The 23874-nt window shown below is 29.2% G+C and overlaps 1 non-coding gene and 1 pseudogene across 50 annotated transcripts; one reads left to right on the top strand and one right to left on the bottom strand.

The window, feature by feature from the left end:
* Positions 1–1443: 1443 nt before the first annotated feature.
* On the bottom strand, positions 1444–23874 carry LOC126553343 (uncharacterized). 50 transcript variants are annotated; one of them, XR_007606494.1, is made up of 25 exons: positions 16286–16507; positions 15919–16085; positions 15561–15841; positions 15215–15488; positions 14954–15118; positions 14810–14901; positions 14519–14734; positions 14151–14317; positions 13793–14073; positions 13447–13720; positions 13185–13349; positions 13041–13132; positions 12750–12965; positions 12382–12548; positions 12025–12305; positions 11679–11952; positions 11419–11583; positions 11275–11366; positions 10984–11199; positions 3050–3216; positions 2692–2972; positions 2346–2619; positions 2084–2248; positions 1940–2031; positions 1450–1864 (listed from the first exon to the last, which is right to left on the bottom strand). It is a non-coding gene; the product is annotated as an uncharacterized LOC126553343 (transcript). The 50 variants fall into 50 exon arrangements; XR_007606496.1 differs by lacking the exon at positions 10984–11199 and adding an exon at positions 3418–3633; XR_007606501.1 differs by lacking the exons at positions 10984–11199; positions 11275–11366 and adding exons at positions 3418–3633; positions 3709–3800.
* LOC114131230 (E3 SUMO-protein ligase PIAS1-like) lies at positions 19028–21946 on the top strand (annotated as a pseudogene).

The raw sequence follows: 23874 nt of genomic DNA, 5'->3' as shown, positions 1-23874 counted from the left end.
CAGTATTATGTACTTATATATGTATAGGTATTTTAAATAAACACACTTATAGGTATCGGTATAAATAAAACATAATAATAATATAATTACGCACAATGGTAATTGTGTCATCATGAATATTAATATTATGATATATTAATATTAAAATTTTTTATCAGATAATACATGACATTATCTAGACAGTTAAACCTTTAGTTTAACTTATAATTTATACAATTCGTGTATTCTGTGCATCTTTATTTTTAATATCACTTTTTGATTAGTAAAATTATTTCAAGTCATATTCTATAAAATTTAAATTTAAAATACTTTTTAGTTTTAAAGTTTATTTTACAATCAAAATTCATCAATCAAGTTGTAATTAAATAAATAAAAAAAATATAATTCAAATAAAGCTCTACGTTAATAACAATTTTTAGCAATAAATTTATTATACATAAAATGTTGCACTAGTACAGATACATGAGTAAAAAATGCATTTATTTGAGTAATTGATGGTTCAATAATTACATGTTTCATAAACTGAATTCAACAAAATATATTAATTAAAAGGTTAGGTAAATATATTAAATATAGCAAGCCAATTTTTTTTTATAAAATAATATGAATAAAAACAAAATTGAGGTATTAAACTATTATTTTAATGAATTTTCGTTTATCTTAACCCTAGAACACACGCTACAAGTCAAAAAGACCGGGCTTTTATAATTTTGTTCATTGCTTCAAAAATATGAAATATTAATCTAACACAACCTAGGTACCTTCTAATTAGGTGATAAACTAAAATTAGATACAACTCTCAATTGTATACAATTTGATGCCTGTACTATAGAAGGGCTCAAAGTTCATTATTTATTGAAAAAACTGTGAGTGGTATACTACAATATAACCTTATATATATTTGATATATTTATATTTTATATGAAAGTTGAATTTGTTTAAATTAAGTATCAATAGAAACATTTGAAAATTTTTATTTATTTAAAAGCAATATAATAATGATTATTTCAATTTATCGAGTTGAAAAAGACCAAGTGCGTAGAATCTCGTGGATATTTTTAACGCGCGTAATCTAGGATTAAAAATACAAAATATTTAAGTATAAAATAATACTAATGATTTAAATACGCTTAACTGGATTTAATTTTAATAATAACCAACCTATCGTTTGAATTTATTTAAAAGAAATACAATAATACATTTTCAATTTATCTTATGTATACTATGATAATATACCTACTTATATTTCATTATAAAGATATTATCAGTATATATAAAAGTTATATCATTAAATACTGAAAAAAATTACAAATCAAATAATGTTTATACACATAATTTTAAACATTTAATGTTAAATTTTTTAGTAATAAAAAAAATGTTACTATAGAGGGGTAAATTTTAATTAAATAGTAATTAATAGATGAAAATTAAAAATGTATAAAGAACTAAATTTTCGTCAGCTCTATCAACATAATTTATTTTTATACCAAATGCTAAAAATCATATGACTTATGATTTATAAATGTAATTCTACATTAAGTCAAGTGAGAAATAATTGTATGACTAAAATCAATAATGTGTACAAATAGTAATACACAAATAAAGCAGATTAATATTAAATTTTAATTATTTGATTCTATCGTAATACCTCTGCATGCAAAAGTGCACGAGACTTGTCACCCACACAGAATACTTTTGATTGAGGAGACTCAACAGCTTCTGCACCCCATTCGTTACGAATGGTTTTTGCAACGTTTGTGTGGACTGCGCCACAAAGACCACGATCAGATGTTATAGCAACAATTAATTTATTGTTGTTACCATCATCCACTGCTTCGGTGGCACCAGACTTTTCATAAAATGCCTAAGAAAAGATAATACTTACACATTAAATAGATATATGACTTTTTGACTCTTAGCATATATAGTAATTTGGTACTTTTCGGTTATCCCTGCTGCCGGCCAATGCCGATAATGACTACCAGAAGGTTAGGAGAAATTCGTTATTTTCTTGTTAATTTGAAACTACAACTACATAATGTAAAATAAATAATAATTTTAAATTATTTGTCTAGGTACTTACAATTGTTAGGGCAGTACTTTCTCGTATGGCCAAATGCCCTGCAATTGTGGCACATAACTGGTGGCCGTCCCCGTCCACGTCCTCGTCCACGACCCCAAAAAACATTTTGAGCCCCATTATCGAACGTGTCTGTAGTTTGCGGTTGGGCAGCCTGAGCCATTTGAACTAAATTTAAATAATTATAGAATATTAGAGACTATTTTTTAACTAATATTAATATTATATAAATTAATTATTTAAATATTTTATTATTGAAACTAACCAACTGAGACGATCCCAGAAACAATAGATTTAAACACCTCTATGAAAATGGTCGTGGACGGTGTGGATGTGTGCCCTCCACGTCCATCACGTCCATAAATTTCACTGCGACCAGTGCGACCACGCATTACACCGCCACGACCACTTATAAGCCCGACTTGGCCACTGCCAGGCGTGTTCTGTAATATGGGCGAGGGCCGGTGATGTGCCCTGCCTCTAGGCCATTTCCCTACTGCCGACGCGGTGGTTGCCATCGATCTTCGACAGTTTATAAACTAGTGAAATTAATAATATATTTTTCATAATTATTACATAAGTAAATAAATTGAATTCGATGATCAACTTACATATGAGGGTGTCGCATACTAGTAGTTTATATCGCTGTGGTACATTATCAGCTAACAGTGATCGTACTAACGACACAAATGATACATATTTCGACATTTCTGATTTTGGAAATGCCCAAATTAATGAATTAGGGAACATGTTCCTTGTTTCGTTAATTTGGGTTTCCAAAATCTAAAAGAGATTTATATCGTTTGTAGAAAGGGCCCAAATTACAAAACAATTATTTGTTTTCGCAACTTCTCCTTTTCTAACAGACGCCCATTTCCCGTTCTCTATTAAGCTGTAAAAATATAAATAAAACAAAAAAAAATGTAACTATACGTTGATAAAAAATTAAATATAAAACGATTAAATTACCTTGGCGATAATTTAAAATGTTCTAAACACTTTTGGAAAGTGGGATTTTCGCTGGCATTATTGATTTCTACAGGAAGAATATATAGAGTTCCCGGAGCACCTGCATACTCCAAAAACTCTATTTTTAATTCGGAACATTTTGCGATGTGGTGAAGGGGCGTCTGAAACTGTAAATTACATATTTTATGCTATAATTTATTTTTATACCAAATGCTAAAAATCATATGACTTATGATTTATAAATGTAATTCTACATTAAGTCAAGTGAGAAATAATTGTATGACTAAAATCAATAATGTGTACAAATAGTAATACACAAATAAAGCAGATTAATATTAAATTTTAATTATTTGATTCTATCGTAATACCTCTGCATGCAAAAGTGCACGAGACTTGTCACCCACACAGAATACTTTTGATTGAGGAGACTCAACAGCTTCTGCACCCGATTCGTTACGAATGGTTTTTGCAACGTTTGTGTGGACTGCGCCACAAAGACCACGATCAGATGTTATAGCAACAATTAATTTATTGTTGTTACCATCATCCACTGCTTCGGTGGCACCAGACTTTTCATAAAATGCCTAAGAAAAGATAATACTTACCCATTAAATAGATATATGACTTTTTGACTCTTAGCATATATAGTAATTTGGTACTTTTCGGTTATCCCTGCTGCCGGCCAATGCCGCTAATGACTACCAGAAGGTTAGGAGAAATTCGTTATTTTCTTGTTAATTTGAAACTACAACTACATAATGTAAAATAAATAATAATTTTAAATTATTTGTCTAGGTACTTACAATTGTTAGGGCAGTACTTTCTCGTATGGCCAAATGCCCTGCAATTGTGGCACATAACTGGTGGCCGTCCCCGTCCACGTCCTCGTCCACGACCCCAAAAAACATTTTGAGCCCCATTATCGAACGTGTCTGTAGTTTGCGGTTGGGCAGCCTGAGCCATTTGAACTAAATTTAAATAATTATAGAATATTAGAGACTATTTTTTAACTAATATTAATATTATATAAATTAATTATTTAAATATTTTATTATTGAAACTAACCAACTGAGACGATCCCAGAAACAATAGATTTAAACACCTCTATGAAAATGGTCGTGGACGGTGTGGATGTGTGCCCTCCACGTCCATCACGTCCATAAATTTCACTGCGACCAGTGCGACCACGCATTACACCGCCACGACCACTTATAAGCCCGACTTGGCCACTGCCAGGCGTGTTCTGTAATATGGGCGAGGGCCGGTGATGTGCCCTGCCTCTAGGCCATTTCCCTACTGCCGACGCGGTGGTTGCCATCGATCTTCGACAGTTTATAAACTAGTGAAATTAATAATATATTTTTCATAATTATTACATAAGTAAATAAATTGAATTCGATGATCAACTTACATATGAGGGTGTCGCATACTAGTAGTTTATATCGCTGTGGTACATTATCAGCTAACAGTGATCGTACTAACGACACAAATGATACATATTTCGACATTTCTGATTTTGGAAATGCCCAAATTAATGAATTAGGGAACATGTTCCTTGTTTCGTTAATTTGGGTTTCCAAAATCTAAAAGAGATTTATATCGTTTGTAGAAAGGGCCCAAATTACAAAACAATTATTTGTTTTCGCAACTTCTCCTTTTCTAACAGACGCCCATTTCCCGTTCTCTATTAAGCTGTAAAAATATAAATAAAACAAAAAAAAATGTAACTATGCGTTGATAAAAAATTAAATATAAAACGATTAAATTACCTTGGCGATAATTTAAAATGTTCTAAACACTTTTGGAAAGTGGGATTTTCGCTGGCATTATTGATTTCTACAGGAAGAATATATAGAGTTCCCGGAGGCATATTACCATACCATACATTGTTTCACAACCGGGCTCTCCTGATTGGCTGGATTTAAATCACCCGCCGTTTTTATCTTTATCTCATTAAAATATAATCATATCATATTATATCATTAATTAATCAATTAAAATATAATCAATAAATAAAATACAAAATAGAAAAATAGACATCACCTACAACTTTATAACTATTACTTTATAACTCTTACTCTATTACTGTCTCTACTATAGCTACAATTTATAATAATATAATAAAAATAATTATTAATTAGTAGGTATTAGCTGTGGCAATTTCAGTTTTAAAAAAATTTAACTCTATGATTTTTAAGTTACCATAAATACTTACCAAACCGTTTAGTATTATTAACAATGTTAACTTAACTTTAACTTTTTAACAAGTGCATGGTTATATAGGTAGTTTTATTGTTGTGTATTAGTACTTAGTACTTAGTAAGTAGTAACACTTTTTTATATTATTATTATTTACTTGTATTTTATTATCTTCCTTTGCCTTACATATTGATGACGAATGTCACATATTGGTGACTGTTGTTTGTATACCTATAATATAATATGATCTTTGTATACTACTTTATTATAAAACATAAATTATTAATAGTTTCAGTTCATAAGACTTTGTAAATTTATTTTTAAAATGAAATTGTCTACTACTAATTTTTAAGGTAATATGGAAAATATAAAATACAAAAAAACTATCCTACAAAAATTAATAACTTTTCATAGTGATGGTAATTATTATAAAAAATGTATAAGGTTAGTACATAAAAACTATTACTATTAGTCATTAGTAGTTAGTACTATTATATATCATAATTTGTAACTGAAACTGTTCTGAATTTAATTTTACTTAATGTACAATATTACAATTAATAATTTTCACTGAGAAAATATTTCATTTTAATAGTTTTAGTAAATAAAAAAACATTAAAGTAGATAATTTGTATCTTAATTATATTAATGTCCACGTCCATGTGACTTTGCATTTGGGAGGTTATTTTTAATATTGTGTCCTAGATTTCTTTTTCTTTTATTTATTAATTTTTCCTGTTTTGCTGGCCGCCCAACTGGAAAACGTTTACTACCTCTTGTTAATGTTAATGAACGCCTAGCAATTGTGGTAGGTTGAACTTTAATTGTAGTTCCAGATCTTCTACGAAGTGGTACAGATGCCCCTCCAGCAGTGTGTAAAAATGATTCCCACATTCCTTCTGATGTAATTTTTTTTAAACGACATTCAATCATCTTTAGACCTGACGTAGAAGAATTATATTTCTCATCTAAATTTGTCATTAAAGAAATAATATTTTTCATTGATACACTTTCATCTGTTTGTGATGTTTCTGGTACATCACATTTTTTTATTACTGGTAATAGTTCTTTCACAGTTTCAGATTGGATTTCAATATTCGACTCTGTATAGTTATTAGAAGTGGAATGTGCAGAAGAAGAATTTGGTAAAAAAGATTCAAAGAATGAAATTGGTAGAGATTTGTCACCTTGGGCAAGAACCGAAATGGTATGTTTATCTTCTGGTGTGACTGGAGGAAAATTTTTCGATACAACATCATAATATGAATAAACAGCACATTGGTGAGCACAAAATGATCCAAATTGTCCCTTATCACATGAGCAAATGCCTACACTTGTATTTATGTCATAAGTCTTATCATCAGAAGTTACAACTTGATATTCAATATCTGAAATTTGGATTACATTTTCTGGTTTAATTGTACTGGCTTTTTTTGATTGTGACTGAAGAAAAAGTCTAGCTTTACAATTTCTAGAGTTTGCGAATTCTCTGAATCTGCGACAGTAATATTCTTCCAAAACTGTACAAGCAAAATCAATTAATGCAATTGCATTATATGCCTTAACTCTCGATAAAACTATATCCTTGAAAATCCTAACAGTTATTTCAGAAAAGTTATTTGTTTGATGACCATTGACAGTTGCATCCCTCCATGCAAGACACCATTTTGATCGAAATTCCCAGTATGTGCTAATATATTTATTCCAATTTGCATAGTTGGGATTTTTTGTGTCTAGATATGCTTGTTCTGCTTTTTCAATAGTATTAGCATATAAAGTAATTTGGAATTTCTTCATCAAAATTTGTCTGCTTTCTTTTGGTATATTATTTTTTGCTTCCCATAACCAACGCCAAATTGCTTGAAGCACATGAAATATGCACAATAAATGTCTACTGTTTGGCCAATTATTATGAAGAGCCTTAATTTCAGCAGAAGAATTATCAGTCATAAAAATTTTAGGATATCCACAAGAACCAAAACTTTTATTTTCCGGAAGAGCTTCTTTCAATAAACTGAATCCGTTATTATATGCATCATAACTTTGACCTACGAAAAACAATTAATATTGTATACTAAAAAATGCGTTTAAAAATGAATTAAATTAAACATTTCATCATTATAAATTGTTCTATAATTTATTTAAACATTGAAATTGATTTGTTTCAATATCATATAATATGCATGTTTTAACAAATTTCATTTAACTACCTTTTCAATAACTATTAAATTCATTTTAAACTGCATTTGTGTATGCAATGTGAAGTTAAATTAATAATTACCCTGAGTGATTATAATGCCTAATGGTACAGCTCCTGCAGCACAAGGTGCTAATACAAATGTTATGGTATGATTTTCTGGATCACATGCTGATGTACTATCCACAAAGACAATATCACTTGATGTTTTTAGTAGATGTGCTCTTTTCATCATAGGAGTCAATATAACAACAGCAAATGGGTTTTGTTTAAAATTAACAATAATATCATCTTTTTCATATAACACTTTTTTTTCTATCAGTTTCTACATAATAACACATTATAATTAATATTTATTTATTAATCTAGGTACCTATTATAGTATATTAGCAATGTAAATGTCAATACATTGACTGTAATACATATTAATTATTGTTGAAAATATAATAGAATAAATATTTACTTCAATTAATCCAGAACCACTACGTGGACCTAGATTATTGAGCCGCCATGTTTCATACCATTTTGTACACATCTATATGTTGGATTCAGTGAACCATTGGCATAATCCTGTTGCTTAAAACCATGTTTCAAGGACAATACATTTTCATGGTACTTAGATGATTCAATAATTCCCAAACCATTATTAAAATATTCAATAAATGTACTCTTCAGATTATTGTCAGCTGGTAAAAATCTTAATGTCTCGGCAGTCTGTAGTGTATGTCCATGATTTGAATGTATTTTAATAGAAGCCAATAAACCTTCCTAATCATATAAATATATAGGTTCATACTAAAGATTATTATCTCCAAATATACTTTTTTCTTTTATATAAGCAAATATTTGTAATTATTATTATTATTATTTTTAACTATTTATTTATTTATTTCTCAGAAACAAGAACACCTATATTCCCTATAATACCAATTACCTATTTAATACCTACAATGTTGGTCCTACATTATATATAGAATATTAAATGATTGATTCGTAAAAAAGTTTTCAATGCTCCTTAATTTCTAAAAAGTACCTATTTACCTATTTAAGTATTTTACAAGTTTGTCAATTCTTCCTTTAAATTATCCTACTTGTCCACCCTGCCACAAAGATATGTGCAGATTGTTAATACAAAAATAACAATAATTTATTTTACTATAACAATCCTAAATAATTATATTTATTTTTAATAATCTTGAGGTCTTACCTTAACATAAACATCTGTTTTTTTTGTCCATGGTGTACTAAGTTTTATACTACACAATATATATGCTGGGCACATAGCATTTTTTGAGTTTCCTTTCTTATTGTCTTCTTTAGAAACCTTTTGGAAACTACTATGATGACAAACATACTTTTTTCTATAATGAGTATTATTATTAAAAATTAAAATTATCATTTATTATTCTCTAAACTAGTTAAATAATAATAAGTTAAATATATTATTTAATTTTAAGGTAACATGTTACCATTAACCATAAATAAAGTAAATAATTTAATAATGTTATGATTAGAGCAAGGACTTTCATGCATTCACACATTTTTCTAGTTAACTTTTTCGTATGTAGAGTAAGTACACAACACATTTCACAATGTCTGTGACCAAAGGCTCAACATTTTTAGTGCATATTTTTGCATATTTTGATATTTTTTACTTTTACTTTTTGATGCAAAAGTGCATGTTTTTAAATGCATATTTAATTATTTTTTAGTGCATGAAAGTCCTTGCTCTAACTTATGATACATCAGCATTCATTCAGTGGTTAAAGTGTAAAAATTTGAAGATCCCCCCCCCCCTTTAGGTCAATAAATTAAAAAAAATTACAAGTATTATAGTCGTCCCAGACCATTATTATTTAAATCATAAAAATACCTATTTTTGTTTTTATTTAACTAGATATGATTTGAAAAGAAAAAGAGTTTTTACAATATTTTGCAAAATTCATTATTGTTAAAAAATAAAAAGATACACTTGCATTATTAAACTGAAAGGATGGAAACTAGAGGTAATAACATATTGGAAATCTTGGCTCCATCATTATAAATACTGATGCAATTATAATTTTCTTTCCAAAAATATTATGTCAAATCAGTACCTATTTATATTTCATAATTAATTTTTTTTAATAATAAACCAAATACATAAAATATTACAACTTCAAACAATGCAAGTATCTGATCTTTTTTATATAGCCTATAAACTATAATAATATATTAAATATCATAGCTACTATACCCAACTATTAGAGGTACCTCAATTTCTTTGTACAACCATACATTATAATATTAATATAATATAAAACATTGTTGCATGATATAATAATATATTTTTAATTGTTTTCATTATATAAAAATATGTAAACATATTATAATATTATTTTTCTTTATTATAATACACCTAACTGAATTTATATATAATTGAACCATTACAATTAAAACTACATGGGATGCAAAACAATGTAACTTTATATAAAAGGCAGAGGACTCTGTTTAACAACAATAAATAAATTATTGGAGCTTCAATTTTATTTTATCATATTTATCATTATATAATACATTCATATAGGTAGGTACATATAATTATGTAATTTCAACTTTTTTTTAACAAAAAAAACCAATACTTAGATTAGTTATAGGTAATTAACAAAATTGATGTCAAGTGCCTGCTATGACTATTGTCTATTAGTAATAGGCTAATAGCCAATAGCACAGTTATCTACTCTAGTAGCCAATAGCCAATAGGTAGATACCACTATACACAGGTACACTTACGAACACAAAATTTTGGTTCCTGCTGGAATGGAGCTTCTTGCTATCCAGTGAGTATTTGTTAAAGAACCATATTCATTCACCCACTGCTTAATATCATCTACAGAGTTTAAATTACTTCGAATTTCTATAAAATTTAATTTTTCCTCTTTTATTTTATTGGTAAATGATTTAGGATACATTTTTATATAAGTATTAAACACTATAGTAGAGTTGTTGTATAGTCTATAGTTATAAAGTTGTAGGTGATGTATATTTTTCTATTTTGTATTTTATTTATTGATTAATTAATGATATAATATGATATGATTATATTTTAATTGATTAATTAATGATATAATATGATATGATTATATTTTAATTGATTAATTAATGATATAATATGATATGATTATATTTTAATGAGATAAAGATAAAAACGGCGGGTGATTTAAATCCAGCCAATCAGGAGAGCCCGGTTGTGAAACAATGTATGGTATGGTAATATGCTTCCCGGAGCACCTGCATACTCCAAAAACTCTATTTTTAATTCGGAACATTTTGCGATGTGGTGAAGGGGCGTCTGAAACTGTAAATTACATATTTTATGCTATAATTTATTTTTATACCAAATGCTAAAAATCATATGACTTATGATTTATAAATGTAATTCTACATTAAGTCAAGTGAGAAATAATTGTATGACTAAAATCAATAATGTGTACAAATAGTAATACACAAATAAAGCAGATTAATATTAAATTTTAATTATTTGATTCTATCGTAATACCTCTGCATGCAAAAGTGCACGAGACTTGTCACCCACACAGAATACTTTTGATTGAGGAGACTCAACAGCTTCTGCACCCGATTCGTTACGAATGGTTTTTGCAACGTTTGTGTGGACTGCGCCACAAAGACCACGATCAGATGTTATAGCAACAATTAATTTATTGTTGTTACCATCATCCACTGCTTCGGTGGCACCAGACTTTTCATAAAATGCCTAAGAAAAGATAATACTTACACATTAAATAGATATATGACTTTTTGACTCTTAGCATATATAGTAATTTGGTACTTTTCGGTTATCCCTGCTGCCGGCCAATGCCGCTAATGACTACCAGAAGGTTAGGAGAAATTCGTTATTTTCTTGTTAATTTGAAACTACAACTACATAATGTAAAATAAATAATAATTTTAAATTATTTGTCTAGGTACTTACAATTGTTAGGGCAGTACTTTCTCGTATGGCCAAATGCCCTGCAATTGTGGCACATAACTGGTGGCCGTCCCCGTCCACGTCCTCGTCCACGACCCCAAAAAACATTTTGAGCCCCATTATCGAACGTGTCTGTAGTTTGCGGTTGGGCAGCCTGAGCCATTTGAACTAAATTTAAATAATTATAGAATATTAGAGACTATTTTTTAACTAATATTAATATTATAAATTAATTATTTAAATATTTTATTATTGAAACTAACCAACTGAGACGATCCCAGAAACAATAGATTTAAACACCTCTATGAAAATGGTCGTGGACGGTGTGGATGTGTGCCCTCCACGTCCATCACGTCCATAAATTTCACTGCGACCAGTGCGACCACGCATTACACCGCCACGACCACTTATAAGCCCGACTTGGCCACTGCCAGGCGTGTTCTGTAATATGGGCGAGGGCCGGTGATGTGCCCTGCCTCTAGGCCATTTCCCTACTGCCGACGCGGTGGTTGCCATCGATCTTCGACAGTTTATAAACTAGTGAAATTAATAATATATTTTTCATAATTATTACATAAGTAAATAAATTGAATTCGATGATCAACTTACATATGAGGGTGTCGCATACTAGTAGTTTATATCGCTGTGGTACATTATCAGCTAACAGTGATCGTACTAACGACACAAATGATACATATTTCGACATTTCTGATTTTGGAAATGCCCAAATTAATGAATTAGGGAACATGTTCCTTGTTTCGTTAATTTGGGTTTCCAAAATCTAAAAGAGATTTATATCGTTTGTAGAAAGGGCCCAAATTACAAAACAATTATTTGTTTTCGCAACTTCTCCTTTTCTAACAGACGCCCATTTCCCGTTCTCTATTAAGCTGTAAAAATATAAATAAAACAAAAAAAAATGTAACTATACGTTGATAAAAAATTAAATAAAAACGATTAAATTACCTTGGCGATAATTTAAAATGTTCTAAACACTTTTGGAAAGTGGGATTTTCGCTGGCATTATTGATTTCTACAGGAAGAATATATAGAGTTCCCGGAGCACCTGCATACTCCAAAAACTCTATTTTTAATTCGGAACATTTTGCGATGTGGTGAAGGGGCGTCTGAAACTGTAAATTACATATTTTATGCTATAATTTATTTTTATACCAAATGCTAAAAATCATATGACTTATGATTTATAAATGTAATTCTACATTAAGTCAAGTGAGAAATAATTGTATGACTAAAATCAATAATGTGTACAAATAGTAATACACAAATAAAGCAGATTAATATTAAATTTTAATTATTTGATTCTATCGTAATACCTCTGCATGCAAAAGTGCACGAGACTTGTCACCCACACAGAATACTTTTGATTGAGGAGACTCAACAGCTTCTGCACCCGATTCGTTACGAATGGTTTTTGCAACGTTTGTGTGGACTGCGCCACAAAGACCACGATCAGATGTTATAGCAACAATTAATTTATTGTTGTTACCATCATCCACTGCTTCGGTGGCACCAGACTTTTCATAAAATGCCTAAGAAAAGATAATACTTACCCATTAAATAGATATATGACTTTTTGACTCTTAGCATATATAGTAATTTGGTACTTTTCGGTTATCCCTGCTGCCGGCCAATGCCGCTAATGACTACCAGAAGGTTAGGAGAAATTCGTTATTTTCTTGTTAATTTGAAACTACAACTACATAATGTAAAATAAATAATAATTTTAAATTATTTGTCTAGGTACTTACAATTGTTAGGGCAGTACTTTCTCGTATGGCCAAATGCCCTGCAATTGTGGCACATAACTGGTGGCCGTCCCCGTCCACGTCCTCGTCCACGACCCCAAAAAACATTTTGAGCCCCATTATCGAACGTGTCTGTAGTTTGCGGTTGGGCAGCCTGAGCCATTTGAACTAAATTTAAATAATTATAGAATATTAGAGACTATTTTTTAACTAATATTAATATTATATAAATTAATTATTTAAATATTTTATTATTGAAACTAACCAACTGAGACGATCCCAGAAACAATAGATTTAAACACCTCTATGAAAATGGTCGTGGACGGTGTGGATGTGTGCCCTCCACGTCCATCACGTCCATAAATTTCACTGCGACCAGTGCGACCACGCATTACACCCCCACGACCACTTATAAGCCCGACTTGGCCACTGCCAGGCGTGTTCTGTAATATGGGCGAGGGCCGGTGATGTGCCCTGCCTCTAGGCCATTTCCCTACTGCCGACGCGGTGGTTGCCATCGATCTTCGACAGTTTATAAACTAGTGAAATTAATAATATATTTTTCATAATTATTACATAAGTAAATAAATTGAATTCGATGATCAACTTACATATGAGGGTGTCGCATACTAGTAGTTTATATCGCTGTGGTACATTATCAGCTAACAGTGATCGTACTAACGACACAAATGATACATATTTCGACATTTCTGATTTTGGAAATGCCCAAATTAATGAATTAGGGAACATGTTCCTTGTTTCGTTAATTTGGGTTTCCAAAATCTAAAAGAGATTTATATCGTTTGTAGAAAGGGCCCAAATTACAAAACAATTATTTGTTTTCGCAACTTCTCCTTTTCTAACAGACGCCCATTTCCCGTTCTCTATTAAGCTGTAAAAATATAAATAAAACAAAAAAAAATGTAACTATACGTTGATAAAAAATTAAATATAAAACGATTAAATTACCTTGGCGATAATTTAAAATGTTCTAAACACTTTTGGAAAGTGGGATTTTCGCTTGCATTATTGATTTCTACAGGAAGAATATATAGAGTTCCCGGAGCACCTGCATACTCCAAAAACTCTATTTTTAATTCGGAACATTTTGCGATGTGGTGAAGGGGCGTCTGAAACTGTAAATTACATATTTTATGCTATAATTTATTTTTATACCAAATGCTAAAAATCATATGACTTATGATTTATAAATGTAATTCTACATTAAGTCAAGTGAGAAATAATTGTATGACTAAAATCAATAATGTGTACAAATAGTAATACACAAATAAAGCAGATTAATATTAAATTTTAATTATTTGATTCTATCGTAATACCTCTGCATGCAAAAGTGCACGAGACTTGTCACCCACACAGAATACTTTTGATTGAGGAGACTCAACAGCTTCTGCACCCGATTCGTTACGAATGGTTTTTGCAACGTTTGTGTGGACTGCGCCACAAAGACCACGATCAGATGTTATAGCAACAATTAATTTATTGTTGTTACCATCATCCACTGCTTCGGTGGCACCAGACTTTTCATAAAATGCCTAAGAAAAGATAATACTTACCCATTAAATAGATATATGACTTTTTGACTCTTAGCATATATAGTAATTTGGTACTTTTCGGTTATCCCTGCTGCCGGCCAATGCCGCTAATGACTACCAGAAGGTTAGGAGAAATTCGTTATTTTCTTGTTAATTTGAAACTACAACTACATAATGTAAAATAAATAATAATTTTAAATTATTTGTCTAGGTACTTACAATTGTTAGGGCAGTACTTTCTCGTATGGCCAAATGCCCTGCAATTGTGGCACATAACTGGTGGCCGTCCCCGTCCACGTCCTCGTCCACGACCCCAAAAAACATTTTGAGCCCCATTATCGAACGTGTCTGTAGTTTGCGGTTGGGCAGCCTGAGCCATTTGAACTAAATTTAATAATTATAGAATATTAGAGACTATTTTTTAACTAATATTAATATTATATAAATTAATTATTTAAATATTTTATTATTGAAACTAACCAACTGAGACGATCCCAGAAACAATAGATTTAAACACCTCTATGAAAATGGTCGTGGACGGTGTGGATGTGTGCCCTCCACGTCCATCACGTCCATAAATTTCACTGCGACCAGTGCGACCACGCATTACACCGCCACGACCACTTATAAGCCCGACTTGGCCACTGCCAGGCGTGTTCTGTAATATGGGCGAGGGCCGGTGATGTGCCCTGCCTCTAGGCCATTTCCCTACTGCCGACGCGGTGGTTGCCATCGATCTTCGACAGTTTATAAACTAGTGAAATTAATAATATATTTTTCATAATTATTACATAAGTAAATAAATTGAATTCGATGATCAACTTACATATGAGGGTGTCGCATACTAGTAGTTTATATCGCTGTGGTACATTATCAGCTAACAGTGATCGTACTAACGACACAAATGATACATATTTCGACATTTCTGATTTTGGAAATGCCCAAATTAATGAATTAGGGAACATGTTCCTTGTTTCGTTAATTTGGGTTTCCAAAATCTAAAAGAGATTTATATCGTTTGTAGAAAGGGCCCAAATTACAAAACAATTATTTGTTTTCGCAACTTCTCCTTTTCTAACAGACGCCCATTTCCCGTTCTCTATTAAGCTGTAAAAATATAAATAAAACAAAAAAAAATGTAACTATACGTTGATAAAAAATTAAATATAAAACGATTAAATTACCTTGGCGATAATTTAAAATGTTCTAAACACTTTTGGAAAGTGGGATTTTCGCTGGCATTATTGATTTCAACAGGAAGAATATATAGAGTTCCCGGAGCACCTGCATACTCCAAAAACTCTATTTTTAATTCGGAACATTTTGCGATGTGGTGAAGGGGCGTCTGAAACTGTAAATTACATATTTTATGCTATAATTATTTTTATACCAAATGCTAAAAATCATATGACTTATGATTTATAAATGTAATTCTACATTAAGTCAAGTGAGAAATAATTGTATGACTAAAATCAATAATGTGTACAAATAGTAATACACAAATAAAGCAGATTAATATTAAATTTTAATTATTTGATTCTATCGTAATACCTCTGCATGCAAAAGTGCACGAGACTTGTCACCCACACAGAATACTTTTGATTGAGGAGACTCAACAGCTTCTGCACCCGATTCGTTACGAATGGTTTTTGCAACGTTTGTGTGGACTGCGCCACAAAGACCACGATCAGATGTTATAGCAACAATTAATTTATTGTTGTTACCATCATCCACTGCTTCGGTGGCACCAGACTTTTCATAAAATGCCTAAGAAAAGATAATACTTACCCATTAAATAGATATATGACTTTTTGACTTTTAGCATATATAGTAATTTGTACTTTTCGGTTATCCCTGCTGCCGGCCAATGCCGCTAATGACTACCAGAAGGTTAGGAGAAATTCGTTATTTTCTTGTTAATTTGAAACTACAACTACATAATGTAAAATAAATAATAATTTTAAATTATTTGTCTAGGTACTTACAATTGTTAGGGCAGTACTTTCTCGTATGGCCAAATGCCCTGCAATTGTGGCACATAACTGGTGGCCGTCCCCGTCCACGTCCTCGTCCACGACCCCAAAAAACATTTTGAGCCCCATTATCGAACGTGTCTGTAGTTTGCGGTTGGGCAGCCTGAGCCATTTGAACTAAATTTAAATAATTATAGAATATTAGAGACTATTTTTTAACTAATATTAATATTATATAAATTAATTATTTAAATATTTTATTATTGAAACTAACCAACTGAGACGATCCCAGAAACAATAGATTTAAACACCTCTATGAAAATGGTCGTGGACGGTGTGGATGTGTGCCCTCCACGTCCATCACGTCCATAAATTTCACTGCGACCAGTGCGACCACGCATTACACCGCCACGACCACTTATAAGCCCGACTTGGCCACTGCCAGGCGTGTTCTGTAATATGGGCAAGGGCCGGTGATGTGCCCTGCCTCTAGGCCATTTCCCTACTGCCGACGCGGTGGTTGGCATCGATCTTCGAAAGAAACATAAATATTAAATACGATATAATATTTTAAGTAGCTGTATAAACGAATAAAAATTACTCGTTCAAACTTTGGTTGCGAATTATCGTACAGATTTTTTTAGCTACTTAATTGATAATTATTAGTTTTTAATAATTAACAACAAACAGCAGAACCAATATTTTTATTTTTTAGTCATACCAATATTCTAATATTAATACAATTATATTGACTGTCTAAAGTCTGAACATAATATTCATTTGGCAAAAATATCATTAGATTTAATTTACATATAAATAAAAATTTGATCCAATATCTATATAAATATAAATTATACCCGGATTGTAATTTACATATAAAATTTAGATAGGGATGCAATTTAATAAAAAATAACACATATGAACGTCAGGCCCTGATTTGACAACCGTGAACTGAGAGAAAGTATGTGTATAAAAATTAAAAACCCTTTAGCTAGAGTAGCAACTAGAAAAGTGATGTTTTAGTGATTATTACTAATAATATGTATTGTGTTAAAAAAAAATATTTTAAGACAAACTAAAGAAAATAATAATAACAACATATTATGTCGGACATCCTTTTTAAAATAAAGTATGTACCCCAGTAGCTATACTTATATTTGTACCAATACCACATACTGACATCACCATATTGTATTATACTGTTTATAACTATTATCTTTTATTAGAACATCAATGTGATTTATTCCTTATTAAACTCAAAACTGACAGAATGTAATAAAATTATTTTATTCATTATTATTTCTACTTTTAAAATATATTAAATAGTACAAATACACAACATTAAACATTAATTACACTATTAGAATTAAAATTATTTGTAATATAATTTTAAAACTAAAATATGTTATCTATACAAAATACATTGAGTTATTGAATAAATTAATACCTAGGTAACATGAATAACATGATTAATAATGTTCATATTTACAATTTTTTATTTTATATTATCTTCTTTCAAATTATATTTTATTACTATAATACATGGATTGGTGATTAGATTATTTCTATTATGTAAACGTGAGTACATAAGTAGATAGTTAAGTGTTTATTATATTAAGTTTAATATAATAATGATTAATTTTGCACATCTACAATTATTAAATTATTATTCTATGATGATAATATCATTGATACCTATACTATTATGCTATAATTAATATAATATAATATTCCTATTAAAGATTAAACAAATTTATTTTAATTTTAATTATAAACAATTTAAGATCTATACTACCACCTTTGAAATATAATTTAAATATCTCTAAACTTAAGATTTAATGTACTAGACAAAGGTAAATTTTCCTGCATAATAATGATGCATTTTCAAGGATTTAAGAATTTGTTGCATTCAATAAAAGAAGTAATATAATAAATACAATTAATATAAATCGTAATAAAATCAGTAACTATTAGGTACTAACAACAACAACTTTTACATTTAAATTATTATTTTTTATTCATTTAATAAATTTAATTATAATGTAAACAGTTTAATATTAATGGCTATTTTTAAAATCAAAATATTTTTGTTTAAACTTACAAATTAAAGTTCATTACAAATTATATTAAAATCACCTATATAATATAATATTTATACATAAATAAAGTAAAAGTCTAAAACACATAATGTGTAATTACCTTCAAGAAATTTTTCATTTAATAGGTTCATTTGGGTTTTTTTCATAAAAATAGACAATCTTTCGATTCATTTTTTTAGATTCAATTTTTTATATTGTCTTTATTATTGACTGTAGAGCGTCACCCTTAATTAGGCAAATAAGTAATAATTATTCAGTTTTTTTTTTTTAAAAATAAAATAATAATTATATCTTATTTATAATTATTAGTAATATAATTATGTTATGCTAGCTGTAAACTTGAAGAAAAGTACAACTCTTTAACTAACTTGAGTTTGCTTTTTTGAGCTTATCTAGACATGTAGTATCCAAAAAAATCATATTGATTTGTCCTGAGACAAGCTTTCAAATATTTGTCTCCCTTTGCAGGATTTTATCTGGTTAAGTACCATAGTTTTAATTTATCACAAATCTAAAAAAGTTACTGATATAACATCCCATATTATATATTATATTTTAAAGATGATGAATTTATTCTTATTATGTGATTATTACCTACAACTATAAATTAAAATTTTTTTTTTTAGTGACCATGAATATGAATAATTACTCCGTTGACGAAGATGATAGAACCATGCTGAACAGTTTCCGGCTTATTGATCTGCAAACACTATTGGGAGCTTTTGGTCTAAATACAAGTGGATAAAAATCCGAATTAAAAGATCGAGCACTTGAATTGTTAAGGACTAGACCAGCTTACATTAACATTCCAGCATATATAGCAAAAATATATGAAATTTATCGTTCCTTGAATTTGCTTACTGATGATAATAGTATTATATTGCGCAGCTTATTACAGAAACCATCAAAAAGAATATACCAACCACTACAATATCCTCAACAATCAACGCATATGGTACAAGCTGAATTACCTCAAGTTATGCCCACTATGCAAAGAGGCATGTATGGTAATCACTAGGGCTAGGATTTATATGCATTTGCATGTTTTTTTCCTTAAGTCCAAATTTAATGGTTGTCAGATTTGTCCACGATTTGGCTTATTCTCGTTTAAATAGAACCAATTTATTTTTGCATATTTTTGCATATTTTGAACACAATGCATATAATTGCATATTTATAGATTTTTGGAATTTTGACTTTTTTTAACTTAAATTTTCAAATTTTTATAATTTATTGTTAATTTTAAATGGTGTTTTTTTTCATAAAATCGATAATTTTTGGTTTATCCGTCGAATTATTGTAAATATAAAGTATAAATATTATCTATCTAAGAAATCGATATTGATTAACTCCAGGATAAATCGCATTATTTAAAATATGCACCAATAACCTTGTGTGATGTGGAAAGGAGTTTTAGTCAGTATAAATCTATTTTACGTTCAAATCGCTGGATGTTTGTATTTGAAAATTATTGAAACAACACATTATAGTAGCATGTAATAATGATATAATATAAACTAATATTCAATATTTTAATGTAATAATAATACAATTTTGAATTATGATAAATAATAATACTCTAGAAATAATAAAAATTTGTTTTTGCATATTTTTGCATATTTTGGTAAATAAAATGCATATTTTACAATTTTTTATTGCATATAAATCCTAGCCCTAGTAATCACATATCAAATTCTATTCCTGCTAACAATATGGTCAATAATAACACTCAGTATATAGCTGCTGGCAATTATCAACCATCCAGAACTAGTACCACAGTGTCATATCAATTATCCCCAAAAACACAAATTAGTATTGTAGCACAAGATGCATTAGGATTAGGAACATCGGCTAGCGGAAATAATTCTTGCACACCATCTATTGAAACTGTAGCTCAAATTAAATTCAAAAAGCTACCATTTTATGAAGTTATTGATGAAGTCATTAAGCCAACTCTTCTAACTGACACGGGCAGATGTACATTATTAAACGTTTCTAGAGGTAACAATATTTTATAATTATTTTTTTATTTTAATTATGTTCATAATATCTATTTTATTTCAGATATGAAAGAAGCTAAATTCAAACATACTCTGTCACTCGAACATGTCAATCTCGTAGCCACAAATCGTGATATTTCTCAAGGGAAAAATGAATATCGTAATCAGTTCCAAATTCGAATTTGTCAGTTGATAGAGCCTGTACCTAATGAGTCACCAGATTACATGCCTCTTGGACTACACATACGAGTTGGTGGGAAAGCCTGTCCATTACCACCAACTGCTCCTAATACTCGACCAGGAACTGAGTCTAACGAACTGCAAGGCCTATCAATTGCACTGAAATGTTCAAACTTTCTACAATAGTTGCCAATAACATCACAATTAATTGGATTCCTGATGGAAAAAAATATGTTTTTGCTATGTTTCTAGTAAAAAAATTAACCGTGGATACATTAATAAACAAACTTCAAGACAAAGGTGGGAGGATATCAGAAGAAACCCGAAACTATATAATTAATAAGTTAGTAGATAATGATCCAGATTTAGCTACTACTTCTTATCGTGTTTCTTTAGTGTGTCCATTGAGTAAAACTAGAATGAAGATACCCGCAAAATCTATAAATTGTGATCATTTACAATGTTTCGATGCTAGGACGTTTCTTTTAATGAATGAGAAGAAGCCAACTTGGATGTGCCCAACATGCAATAAACTTTGTTTGTATGACGATATAGAAATTGAAAATTACTTTTTAGAAGTTCTTTCAAGTTCAACACTTAACAACTGGAGTAAAGAAATTGAAATTTTGGCTGATGGCACATGGAAAGCTTTTAAAGAAACAAAAAGCACCAGTAGTAGTCATACTAAAGTAAAACATATTGATTGTGTGGATTTAGATAGTAACGATGAAGAACCACCAACAAAAAGAGACAAGTTGGAAAAAAAAAATCAAGTACAGCCGCAACAAGCTGGTACCAGTTCTGAACAAGGAGTAGTAATTGAAATAGACTGAACGACTGAAGCCTCCTAATTTATTTTTATTTATTTTTTTAATATTATTAGTAATTTTGATAGTATAAGCTTTTAAAATTAATGTAGTTTAATCCATGTACATATCAATATATTTATTTTGATTTTTATATACATATTGTATTCTTCTCACCTTTCATATGGAGACCTAGATAGTCTAGATGATGAGGGCATCTCACTTTGGTAAATAGTTTGTGAGTTAATAACCATAAATATACTACTTATAATATAGACATTGCATTTAACACAAATTAACTTTGATCAAGTGCTTATAGGTAGTGTGTAAAGAGTTTATTTTAGTAAATATGTATTGTCGTATTGAACACATGGTTATATTAAGCTCCGGTAATATTTTAGAAAAAAATAGTAACTTCTATTGTAATTGAGGTATTTTTTAAACTCTAAAGAAATGTAACTTGACAAATAAAAGAAAAAGCAACCTAATAATAATTTAGTTACAATTTTGATAAAGAATTAGTAATTTAATTTAATTACCAAAAAACAGTAACTTCCTCAACACTGACTACACACACTATTTTAATAATTACATTTTAAAGTTATAATTTTTTTCAAGCTTAAAAATCAAATAGTTGTACAAACTACAAGTATTAAATTCTATATTATTATAATATAATACTAAAAGATATTACTTTAATTATAACAACATCTAAGTCCCAATCATGACATCAAACATAATTAGGTAGTAGGTACCGTATCTATTATGTCCAATTCCATCACTAAAAGATCATCATAATATATTCTGAGTAGATGCATTAAAATAAGATAAATATATGGTAGGTAAACTAAATTTCTAAGCAAATTCATTGATTTTTAAAGACTATCAAATTTAAAACTTATAATTCAATTTTAATGAATGTGAAAATATTTTAAATGTGTACAATTTTGATATTAGGACAAATTATTGTTGCAAATTAGAACACTTTACTATAGAATAAGAGACCTATCAAGATAATATGTATGATAAACTAAAATAATTGTTTGAAATATTAATTATGTTTAATAGTTATGTGCTCAAGTAAGTTTAAAAACAAGTTGCTTCTATGTAAATAACCTTGTACAATTCAACTGCAAGTCTTTAAAAAGTTAAATCAATATAGAAACTTATTGTTTATAAATTATATAAAGTAATAATAATTATATTTTTATTAAGCATAGTTAATTAAACTTACAGAAGTTTGGTTCATGTCAGAGGTTTAAAACTAGTTTAATCAAATAATAAATCATAACAAAGGTTTTTAACACTATTTTGCTATGTTTATTACAATATTAAATGTGACCAGTGTTTAAACTTATTATTAGAAAATAATATAAGGTATACATAAGCTCAAAACGGTGGCTTTTATATGAATGACTTTATAAAATATAGACTAAAAAGTTATAAACTTTATAATTTTGTTGATACAAACCAACAAAAAACTATTAATGCAAATATTTATTGAGTAAATAGATAGTTGATTTCTATGAAATTATTACTCATGAGTCAAGAATTAAAGTAAAATAATGTAAAATATACTAAGTACCAAAATTAAATATTTAGGTGGTGAAATTTGTTGAATTTCCACTTTTCATTAAAATAAAGATAATAATAAAAATTACGTAAATAAATGAAAAATACACATTAAACTGTGATGAAAAAGCTAATTTAAAAGTATTAGACAGGTTACAAATGTAAAAATGACTTTTAGAGTAGGACAAGTAGGTACTTAATTAAAAATTTGCTTTATTCTAATTAATTACCATACTTTTCAATAAATTTTGTCTTAAACTGATTGATGAAAATAGATCATAATATCCTATTTAATATAAGTATAATATAAAGTATATTTTAAGTTTTAAGTGTCAATAGATAAATGTAGGTAGGTACTTACAAAATTATCGAAATTACATCCTCTGATAAACTAATGCAAACATTTCCAAACATAACAACCAGTTGACAACAATTTAAACACAATAACTACAATGTCTTAATAACATCAAATTGATTGAAATAATAAGACGTTTATTTTCATAGATAGTA

The sequence above is a fragment of the Aphis gossypii genome, unplaced genomic scaffold, assembly GCF_020184175.1.
Source record: "Aphis gossypii isolate Hap1 unplaced genomic scaffold, ASM2018417v2 Contig00213_ERROPOS63693, whole genome shotgun sequence".
In the NCBI taxonomy this organism is placed as follows: Eukaryota; Metazoa; Arthropoda; class Insecta; order Hemiptera; family Aphididae; genus Aphis; species Aphis gossypii.
Note: the sequence above shows the minus strand (reverse complement) of the source record. Positions and strands in the feature narration are given on the sequence as shown.